The sequence below is a fragment of the Geotrypetes seraphini genome, chromosome 15, assembly GCF_902459505.1.
Source record: "Geotrypetes seraphini chromosome 15, aGeoSer1.1, whole genome shotgun sequence".
NCBI lineage: Eukaryota > Metazoa > Chordata > Amphibia > Gymnophiona > Dermophiidae > Geotrypetes > Geotrypetes seraphini.
In genome coordinates, this window is record NC_047098.1 from 9,092,050 (window position 1) to 9,104,040 (window position 11,991).

An 11,991-nucleotide genomic window follows, 5' to 3' on the forward strand; every position below is an offset into this window, starting at 1 on the left:
TTACCCTATTTTGTGTTGAAAATCCCAGATGAATGGCCACGCTCCATTCTGCCCCCGGCCCCACCCTGTTCTGCCTTCAGCCCAGAAAGTTTCATCTTTTTATTCCTTATCTCTGGGCCACAACTGAGGGCCTTTGAGCATGTGCGGACATGTGTGATGTCATCTGTGCATGCTCAGAAGCCCTCGAAACGTGGCCGGAGCTTTCCAAAAATTGGACAAACTGCTGGGTTTTGGAAAGTCCATTTAGGCACCCGGACAGTCCTCTAAAAAGAGGACATGTCCGGGTTTTCTGATAACCAGAGCTGGTATTGTGACATCATAATGCCTCAGTCCACCAATGCCTAAGAGCCAACCTCATCAGTGATGTCACAGTGACTTCATTGTCCTATATTTGGCTCACTTTTACTACATTTTGATTTCTAGATTGGTGCAGTGGTTAAAGCTACAGCCTCAGCACCCTGCTCCTTGTGACCTTGGGCAAGTCACTTAATTCCCTCCCCCCCCACCCCCCCCCCCCCATTGCACCAGGTACATTAATTAGTTAGATTGTGAGTCTGCCAGGACAGACGGGGAAAATGCTTGAGTACCTGAATAGATTAGCGTAAACCATTCTGAGCTCCCTTGGGGGAACAGTACAGAAAATGACATGTATAAATATTGCACTGTGGACTTATGTGAAGAAAAACTGTTGCTTACATTTTGAATTGAGGAAACTCTTTTAGAGAAAGGATCGATGCTCTTCACTTAACGCTGATTAATAGTTGTGCATTCTTTGGACTCTTAACAGAACTACCAAAATACATTGTTGATTGCTACACTTTATTTTCGTTGTAAGGAAAGAACTTTGAGATTTGAAACATAAATAATCTTTCAGTGTTAAACAAGCTCATCTGTAGTGCTTGACTTGGCTCACCTTTGCTACGTCAATTGCCACCTTGTTTAGTAGACTCAGAAAGAAGGGTGCATCCAGCTGACTTGTTCCACAAGGGGTGGGGTTGGACTTAGAGAGGGGGGGGGCAGTGGTTGAGAGAAAAGGGTTCTGTAGACCTGGGTTCAGAGCAAGGTTAACCAAATATGGGATGAATTAAGAAGTAACAGACAGTTCACCTCATGATGAACTTTCCACTTACCTAACCTGCTCCTCACCCGGCCCCTGCACAGGTGGAGGGCAGTCGAAAGAGAACGCAAGCCTTCCTGGCGACCAGACCTGACCTTGTCTAAAGGCAAAGCAAAACCAGAGCTAGGCGGTGCGGGAGCTTCTCAATTCACTTTTCCTTTGGAGGTCTGGCTTTCTCCATGGTGCGCCCACCTCCGCTTGAGATCTGACTCCTGTCAGATTGTGAGCAGAATGGAAAGCAGCTCACACTGGCACAGAGAAAAGGAAGCACTTGGTTACAGCATCCACAGGCAAGAGTCCCTGCCGCCACTTAAAGGGTATCATTTATCTCTCTGCTGAGTTCAAAAAATGTCAATGCCTGACAGCCAGCGCTGTGCGCTTGATCTTGAAATTGTCGGCAGCAAGGGTAGGCGCATTGCTCAACACCCAAGACGCCAAACAAGTTTTTTGGGGTTTGTTTTCTGGAAGGGTGAGCAAAATGTTCAGAATGGACCTGGCTCTTGCAATCAGGTCTCACGCGTCTTTATTATGTGCATCCTGAAAACCAGACCTGATGGGGGCTTTCCAACTCTATAACAACTATCGAGAGGACTAAGGGTGGGGGAGTCGGCAGAAGGGGACAGTTTCCGCAGTTCTACAATTAAAACTATGGACTCCTTTTACTAAGCATTTTAGCGCGCACTAAACCCGCGCTACGTGGCTAGAACTAACGCCAGCTCAATGCTGGCGTTAAGGTCTAGCGCGCAGGGCAATTTAGCATGCGCTGTTCCGTGCGTTAAGGCCCTAACACGGCTTAGTAAAAGGAGCCCTATATCTCAACTGCTTCTATATCGGGGGAGGGGCTTCTTTAATTAGGACTTCCAGGACTCAGGGTCTCCTAAAGTTAGAAAAGAACACTGGAAAATTCCAGAAAGGAATAAAGACTATCCTTTTCTCAAACTACTTCAACTGAAACTATGAAGTTCAGAGAGAGAGGAAACCAGATCTTTCAGGGATGCATGTGAAGAGATTATATTTAGTGGAAACGGCCAACCTCCTTAAAAGGTATGTAAAAGTGTATAGCGTATTTAGCGGCAATAATAAACCAACATATAGGACAACTGATTTGGTATAAACATGTGCATATAAGTAGGATGATGGATTATTGGCATAACCATGCCGGTATTAATAACTCTGTAACACCACCAAAGAAGCCCTGTATATTTCAGTATAGAGCCCATGCATTGTAACACCTCACAACTCCTTATGGTAACATCTCTACAGAAGCTCATGTATTATAGCACCTTTGCAGAGGCTCATGTAGACCACTCTGAATTGACTTCCCAGTCATTAGTAGCGGTATAGAAACCCTCAATAATCATAAAGTCACACTGGCCCAGGTATCTGTATTTCAATTGAAAGGCCATGTTAAGAAGAGGCCAAATTCAGTACCTCCCTGGTCCCCAACCAGTCCTGAAGCCCAGTTGCTCCCCCCAAATGCCAACTTCTGTTTCTGTTTTGTTATCACTTAATGTAACGCCTTTCATAGCACAAATCAAAGAGGCCTACTGTTCAAGAGAGGCAGAAAAGAGCTACAATTTCTCAACGGGACAACTAAAAAGAACAACAACAACAAAAAAGTGTCTTAGGCAGGAGACGTGGAAGGTGGGTAAGAGCCCCTGAGAGCATACCAGAGCCCCAGCTAGGCATCCCTGGAAGATCAAAGAATCAATGATCCTTGACACAAGATTGAAATCAAGGGAAGGACAACGGAGTCCTAATATCCGGTGGCACAAATAAAGGGCAAGGCAAAAAAAAAAAAAAAGAAGTCAAGATCCATCCAAAACTTTTAACAAAGATACATGAGATTTGGGTGGTAGAAAAGAACAAACTAGTTAAAGGCGCCTGGGGGTCAGAGCAGATTCACAACTGATTTACAAGTTTATTAAAAGTTTGATATCCCGCTTTATCAAAGTCAAAGCGGCTTACACAAAAATATTAAAAATCCCAAATTCTTGGGGGAAATTACAGACTGATTGACAGACAAAATGAAACAAAGTTAGACATAATGTATGAAGGGGAGAAATACAATATTTGATAGAAACAATAAAGGGAAAATATCGTATGTGTCGGTGTATAGGACGCAGCGGTGTATAACTCACACCCTTTTTTTTTACACATTTTTAAGAAAAAAAATACTGATGCATGTCTACAGTACCCCCTCCCCTGTCAGGCTCTGCACCCAGCCCTCTTCCCTCCCAGGCTTTCCACCCTGTCCCCCCTCCTTGCCCTGTCCGTCCTACCTCCTCTGGCGCTGGAATCCCCAGTGGTCCAGAGGTGCAGCGGGCAGGAGAGAGCTTTCTGCGCTCTTGCCCTGCTGCTAACCCGGTCGGTCGCTGCCGTGGTTGCCCCAAGTTCTGGCTTGTTCTGCCGCTGAGCGGTACCGAGCAGGGGTGTGCTTTAGCGCTGCTGCCCTGCGCTGAGCCATTCAGGAAGCCACTGAGCGCCGAACAGCAGCGCCAAACGCACCCCTGCTCGGTACTGCTCAGCGGCTGAAGAAACATTGTGACATGATGACAGATAAAGGCCAAATGGTCCATCCGCAGCATCCACTATCTTCTCCTCTCCCTATTGGCTAAGGCTCTTTCCACCTGCATTAAGATGTTATAGAAACATTGTGACATGATGGCAGATAAAGGCCAAATGGCCCATCTAGTCTGCCCATCCGCAGTCACCATTAACTCTCTCTCTAAGAGATCCCACATGCCTATCCCAGACTTTCTTGAATTTAGATACAGTCTCTGTTTCCAGCAGTTCTTCCAGGAGACTGCTCCACGCATCAACCACCCTTTCTGTAAAAAAGCATTTCCTGAAGTTTCAAATTTGTTGGTGTTTCATATACCGCTTATAACAACCTAAGCGATTTACATTAAAACATAGTTTAAAAAAAAAAAAAAAAAAGTACTTAGATTACTCCTGAGCGTATCACCTCTTAACTTCATCCTATGACCTCTCATTCTAGAGCAGGGGTGGGCAACTCCGGTCAGAGGGCCAAAATCCAGTCGGGTTTTCAGGATTTCCCCAATGAATATGCATTGAAAGCAGTGCATGCAAATAGATCTCATGCCTATTCATTGGGGAAATCCTGAAAACCCGACTGGATTCCAGCCCTCGAGGAGGGAGTTTGACACCCTTGCTTTATGACTTAGACCAGGATATTTATGGCTGGTACCCAGAGAGGGATGAGTACCACATTACCGTAAAGACGTGATTAGAATCGAGTCGGTTCAGCGGATGGCCACTAGGATGATCTTGGGGTTCAAGGGTCTCTCATACGAAGAGAGACTGAGCAGACTGCGGCTCTACACTCTAGAGCACAGGTGTCAAAGTCGGTCCTCGAGGGCCAGAATCCAGTCGGGTTTTCAGGATTTCCCCAATGAATCTGCATGAGATCTATTTGCATGCACTGCTTTCAATGCATATTCATTGGGGAAATCCTGAAAACCCGACTGGATTCCGGCCCTCGAGGAGGGACTTTGACACCCCTGCTCTAGAGGAACGCAGGGAGAGAGGGGACATGATTGAGACATTTAAATACATCACAGGACGGGTCGAGGTGGAAGATGTCATCCTCTTGCCCAGGGGACCCTCGACCACAAGAGGGCATCCGCTTAAACTCAGAGGAGGGAAGTTTAGTAGTGACACCAGGAAGTATTTTTTCACGGAAAGGGTGGTAGATCACTGGAATAAGCTTCCGGTGCAGGTGGTCGAGGCCACCGGCGTGCTTGACTTTAAAAGTAAATGGGACATGTACGTGGGATCCCTACATAGCACGAATCACTAGCATCTAGACTTATCGGTGGGTTAATAGAGTGGGCAGACTTGATGGGCTATGGCCCTTTTCTGCCGTCATCTTTCTATGTTTCTATGTTTCTACTGAATAATTGGTTCTAGTGTAGCCAGTGGCGGCTAGCATTTAAAGAAATGTTGACTGCCGATGGATGAATGTTGCTCCCTAAATGTACATTAACGTAACGGGTAACCTCAATATAAAGTTACACTTCCCTCAGAACTAAGTTTCATAGTTAAGAGAAGAGGCTCACTGAAAGGAGGAGGCCTTTCTCCGAAGAGCTTATAAGCAAAAGATCTGATGTGTGAGAAAGAAGCAGACAGGATGAAAAATGGGGGACATGTTTGTTTTAATTTATATGTTTTAATATAACTTTCAAATTGAGTTACTCTTTATTAAATGTTAAATTGTTGGTTAAATTTATAGGGGGAGACCTGTTCTGTACAACCACAAAATCTCAAACGCATGTTTTTCCTTACAAATCACACACAGACAAAAAAACAAACAAAAAAAAAGCAACCCCCAGCACAGCTGCTACCTTTGTTCCATTAATTCTAAATGAGTCAGAAAAGCGGCCGTTAAAAATTTACGTTCATTTTGTGTGTCGCAGTGTTGGCACCGCCTCGCTTATAGATCCAGCTGTAAGACGGCTGGGGGAAGAAAAGTGCTCTATGTAACCTTTGCGGGCTTATTTATTAGCCCTTTCCAGCACCGTGGAAAATGAGCTTTCGAAACTTGGTAACGGTGACCACTGAGAAAACCGGTGGATCAGCAAATCCATTGTGCTGAGCTGACAGAAAGACTCTATTACAACACACTTTAGCTGCCAACTTACTGCAGTCACTCAATCCATCACGATGGGCCTTTGGATCAGAAGCCAAATGAAACCCAGCCTGGCGTGCTATTTTAGTCTTAGAGGACTGTGAGATAAACGGGGCATGAACCAGCCCCCTGGCAGGGGGTCGACCCCTGGTGCCCTCATTAAAGTGCCACTCAAAGAGAGTAATGGAGGAAGTCTGACAGACTCAAGCTCTCATTTGTTCCTCAACCAAGCAGCAGTCACCGGCCAGAGGAGGAGGTTTGCTTTCCCGCGCTCCTATTTTCTCATCACACCCCCATCAAATTTGGAAACTCCTGTACCTGCACAGTCAGCAACATGAGAGCACTTCCCTGACTAGCTACTAAGTCACAGACCTTTTTAATAAGCTGCACTGAAACGTGGCCATAGCGCAGCATTAGGCGGGTTTTTCCTGCGCGCTATAGCCACTTTTCCGGAGCAGCAAAGATGGTCTTTTTCTTGTATTAATGGCCATGCACTAATGTTCTTTCAATGCAGTTAACACTCTTATACTATCATTGAAACATAATGTATATACTATATCTTACACCCGTATATCCCTATTTTCTATTCATGCTCTATTGCATTATAGGTGGGAAAATAGCCTCAAAGTAGAGTGACCGTATAGTTGAGTGGGATCTCAACAGTTCACTCACATTTTCAACCGTTTTGATAATCTGCCACTAAAATATATGCACGCTAAAATATATGCACGCTATATAATTGTTTATTACGACATTGTATCCTGTTTATTGTTTTTTGCATTTCATATATTTTGTATGTATTTTACTTTGGTCTTTAATTTCGCCTTATCAGACTTTCAATGGATAGAATCATGGACTACAAATACTGCACTGCTTTGGGATATAATTTTAAAACCAGGACTGGACAAAAAGTCTTCCTTCTGGAATGGATAACCTGGTCACACTAGTATGGGGCATGCTAAAACACCTTAAGTTTCTACTAAAGCTTAGTGCCTAAATGCTAAAAGGACCATGAGAATATAATGCCTTCTTAGCATTTAGTGAATGCTAAGTTTGTCAAAGAACCCCTAAATAACTAGCGCTGGCTTTTACAAAGCCACGGTAGAGATTTATACTGTGGACCAGCGAGGTAAATGCTCCGACACTTAGAATTCCTATGAGCATCGTAGCATTTACCTCAGTGGTCTGCGGTGGAAGCCTCCACCACAGCTTTGTAAAAGGAGTTTTAAATATTCTGTAGGTTTTGTGTGTGTGTGTGTTACTTTGGATGGGAAAAGATATAAAAACAACATAACCAATATCTTAGATATTTTCATGTTGCTTAAAAACACAACACATCCCTGTTGTGCTCAATTATCTCCTTGCTGGAACCAGTTTAGCGACCATGCTAAAGGCAACCTTAAGTTTTGAGAATCTGCCTCTCAATTCGGGCTGAGATTTAGCACCATTAGCCTTCATTTGGGGATGTTTTATCGATTTTATATCCCCCCCTCACAACTTATTTTAGTTCAGTCCTTGTGCCAAAATTCTGCAACCAAGCACTGAGCAACAGGGTTCTTGCTGGAATTCTGCAATCATGGACTCTAAAATACATCATGTGCTCTATGGCAGTGGTTCCCATGTATATGCATGGAGATTTGCATGCCTGTTACCTCCATTATATGCAAATCTCTCTCATGCATATTCATTAGGGTTATCCCGTAAACCCGACTGGCTGGTGGTCGTCCGGGGCAGGGTTGGGTACCACTGCTCTACGGGGAAGCACTATATTTGGTTGAGGCACTAAGAAGATATAAGCTAAAACGTGAACTGCGCTCACAAACGGCAATGAGACTGTCCCCTTGAACAAACTCATGATGTGCCCTATAAAAAGACTTGGATGGCAGCGATCTCGGTGGCTGGGCCGAGGCTATGGAACGAAGAGTTCATTGAGGTTGTGCTCTGAATTTAGATCCTTCAAAAAATTGTTAAAAACCCATCTATGGATGTTTGGGAGCCATTGACAAAATTCTGTAAGGAGTGATTGGTGATTTTGTCCTTTGATCATACACGTCCAGGGTGGGGGGGGGGGGGGGAGATACTTTTGAGTGCAATTGTTGGATATGTAGAAAGGGGGGATGATATATGTATTTGTCATAAAATATAATTTGATAGAATTTAAGTGCTGTTAAAGTATAAAATGTATGTATAATATGTTGCACTTATTTTTGGTTTTAAAATGAATAAAGATATATATATAAAAAAAAAACACTGAAAGATTGGAGAGGCTGGGGTTCTTCTCCCTTGAAAAGCGGAGATTCAGAGGAGACATGATAGAGACCTACAAAATCATGAAGGGCATAGAGAAAGTAGAGAGGGATAGATTCTTCAAACTTTCAAAACATATAAGAACAAGAGGGCATTCGGAAAAATTGGAAGGGGACAGATTCAAAACAAATGCTAGGAAGTTTTTCTTTACCCAGCGTGTGGTGTTCACCTGGAATGCACTTTCAGAGGACGTAATAGGACAGAGTACGGTGCTGGATTTCAAGAAAGGATTGGATGATTTCCTGCTGGAAAAAGGGATAGAGGGGTATAGATAGGGAGCTACTGCGCAGGTCCTGGACCTGTTGGGCCGCCACGTGAGCGGACTGCTGGGCACGATGGACCTCGCTTTTTATAAGTAAGAAGATATTGGTAGTTCTTTCATAAGGACCAAAGTTGATCTGGGACACTGATATTTTACATGATTTTCAGTTGTGCATAGATGTTAAAATTTGTACATTTTTAAGTATGTCTTTTTACACTATGTATGTGAATTTGTCATCTGCCTAGTTGATAGGTGGGCTAGAAATCTTTAAAATCAATCAATCCAGCCAGCCATTAGCTGTCACCATTGGGCAATGGCTGCAACTCCCTCCCCCTGGTCAGACATGTAAATGCCAACTCTTCACCATCCCTGGCTTCAGCCAACCCAAACGTTTTCTTAAAATGTCCATGCAGCCGGGAAAGTGCTCTCAAGTGGGTGAATGCTAAGGTTTGTTTTGGGGACATAAAGCTTCTTCTATGAAATTGGTTCTCGTTCTTGTGTCTAACTTTAGCTGAATAAATATTGTTGGTCTTCTTTTTTTAATGGTTGGCTTCTTTATAAGAAATAATCATTTCAGAAAAGACCCACAAACAAGCCCTCTGTTCTTTGTGGGAAAATGTGATCTTGGATGAGGTTCCCGTGATGGCTTAAATGAATATTTGTTTAGCTATTAGGTCATTTGAGTCTAACAAGGAACGTGTTGTTTGATTTGCACAGCAGCTTGGGCAGACACCATATGGCCTCGTTCGTGTCTCAGTACCCTGGACCTCCCTCGTGATCTCTGCTGTCACAAGATTCCAAGAGTGTTCCAGAGCTCTGAAATGCACATCTGCATGAATGGGATTCTACAGTGACTTTGGTTTTCATTAATTGGAAGCATTAATAAAGTTCATATAGTTTAGAGTTACCAGACATATGGATTTACCGGTGTCAGATCAAAAGCGCGCCGGGACAAAGGCGCGCCCAGACAATTGAGCGCAGCGTGGAGGTGCGCACCGCTCAAAATTACTCTTTTTAGGGCTCTGACAGGGGTGTGTGGTTTACTTAATAGACATCGCGCTGTTTTTAGGGAAAAAGTTAAGTTTACAGTAAAATGTGGAGGGTTACAACCCCCCAAACCCCCCACAACGCCGGCGCGATGTCTATTAAGTAAAATAGGGGGGTTCCCCACCAACACCCCCCGTCGGAACCCTTTAAAATAGTGCTTTTCTTCGGCGCGCCGTCAACCTTGCGCTCAGTTGTCTGCGCGCCGTTGTCTCGCGCGATTTTGTCTATGAACCGCTGCTCACTTGAAGGTTAAAAAAAAAAAGTAGGTTGGTCTTGGAAAGAATCCAAACTCCAGACAAACTGCTAGGTTTTAGAAAACCATTTGGACACCCAGCTAGTCCTTTATAAAGAGCACATTGTCCAGATATATCTGGATGTCATTTTTTGGGCCACAAAAATCCAGACACATTGCCCTGCCCTGTTCAGCCCTGGCCCCACTCAGTTGTGTCTTCAGCTCCACCCCAGCCCCAAAAAGTTCAGTCTCCCTACAAACCTCCTCCCTTTCTCTGACAAGGGCCTGGAGCATGCATGTGATATCACCCACGCATGCTCAGATGCACCTCCAGATGCAGCCAGAGCTCGTCAGAGCTTTCAAAAACCCGGACAAACTGCCAGGTTTTGGAAAGTCTGTCCGGGACCCTGGACAGTCCTCTAAAAAGAGGACATGTCCAGGTTTTCCCTGCCATCTGGTAACTTTAACCCAGGGGACAGGTATGAGAGGGTAAATACTCATCCTAGAGCACCCTTTATAGAATAATGCTTATTGCTGATTTTTGAGTGCTATTTATAGAAACAACACCCCACCTCACACACACACACACAACAGCCTCATTGATAAACCATACCCAAACTGCTTTTTACATAGTGGGATGTTATCGGTAAAACATTCCATTATTTCATGAGTAAGAATCTCTCCTTTGAAGATGGTGATTTTTTTTTTTTTGCCATTAATACGATCTCTTTGTTGGTTAGGATGGCACAATTGGTAATTTTAGAATAAGCATCCACTTATATACAAATTCCCTTCCATAACTTTTAAGAAACCTGAATACCTGCATGAGATCATATCTGGTAAAGAAGAGATTAACAAGAATTGTTTGCAATGGATGTTTCATACAAAGACGCAGCCCCGGGATGACAAGGTTGCCCTATTTGGATCCTTTTCATTTTTTCCTCAACTGACTGGGTTTTGATTTCCACCCCAAGACATTATAGATTTGTAATTATTATATATATATTTTTAATATGAATAGAAAAATCATCAGACTCACAAATCTGAGAATACATTGGCATGGACCTTAAACATTTATGAATGGATAATGACACTGTCCACCTTCACTAGTCTGAAACTTGGTAGAAGAATCATTAAAATGTTGTCAACCTGCAGAAGGACGCTTTGCTCATGCCTTGTTCTACTGTTCCACAACCTTAGCAGGTCCCATTCTCTAGAAAGTTGTGGTCTTGTATTTCACAAGAGACAGATAGTCTAGAAAAGCCCTACGAGGCTGCAAACAAGGTTGAACATTTTAGCTGTGCGAGGAGGCACAGGCTCATAAAAGAGTTGTGCTTGCAGGGAGAAGAAAGAGAGGGTTATCTACGACCTTCGTGAGCACAAAATGATAAGGTGCAAAATATGAACAAATAGGATGTCTTTGCCAAACACCATGTGTAGCATTCAAGGATTTCAGTACATTCCAAGGTGGAAAGTTTGACTCAGCTTTTCAGCGTGCAAAACATCAGTGTACAGCTTCCTAACACAATCGCTGTCCTTTCCATGACCCACAGATCGGAGCAAAGTAAAAACATTCTCAGAACAGTTTCCTGCTTTCTTGGTCTGCACGGTGCTGCTTCAATGCAAAGTTTGTACATTGAAAGCCACTGTATGGACCTGCTTCAAGAGAAAACTAAAATCCTCCCTACGTTTTTTCTTTCTTTTGTTTGAAATTAGGTGTTGCAAACAGATCGAGCTAGCTGATTTTCTATCACAGAAAACGTGCTTACTAATGCCATTTTAAACCACAGTTTCCACTCTTTCCCTTATTTCATCATAGGGGCAGAATGTGGCTGAATGGCTTCCTCCGCTTGTTAGCACTGCAGAGATGTGTGTTCTGTTGATTGCTCTGAAGGTCATAAGTACAAGGAGTGACAAGGGTCAAAAGGCCATGGTGTAAGACTGAACTGTAGGGAAGTGCATTCAGCGGTTCATAGACAAAACCGCCGAAGACAAAGGTGCGTGCCGACAACTGAGCGCAAGACAGAAGCGCACGCCGAAGAAAGAGTGTTTTTAGGAGCTCTGACGGGGTTGTAACAGCCCTCATTATACTGGAAACTTAACTGTTTTTTAGGGAAAAAGTGAAGTTTTCAGTAAAATGTGGGGGTTACAACCCCCCAACCCCCCCCCCCAACGCGGCGCGATCTGTATAAAGTAAAGTGTGGGGGGTAGTTCCCCCCACCCACCCCCGTCGGAGCCCTTTAAAACAGTCATTTTCTTTGGCGCGCGCCTCCGCGTTGCGCTCAGTTGTCTGCGCGCACCTTTGTCCCGGCGCGCTTTTGACCTGACACCGCATTCAGCTTCTGGTTTCATTTTGGAAAAGTGTACCACAAATG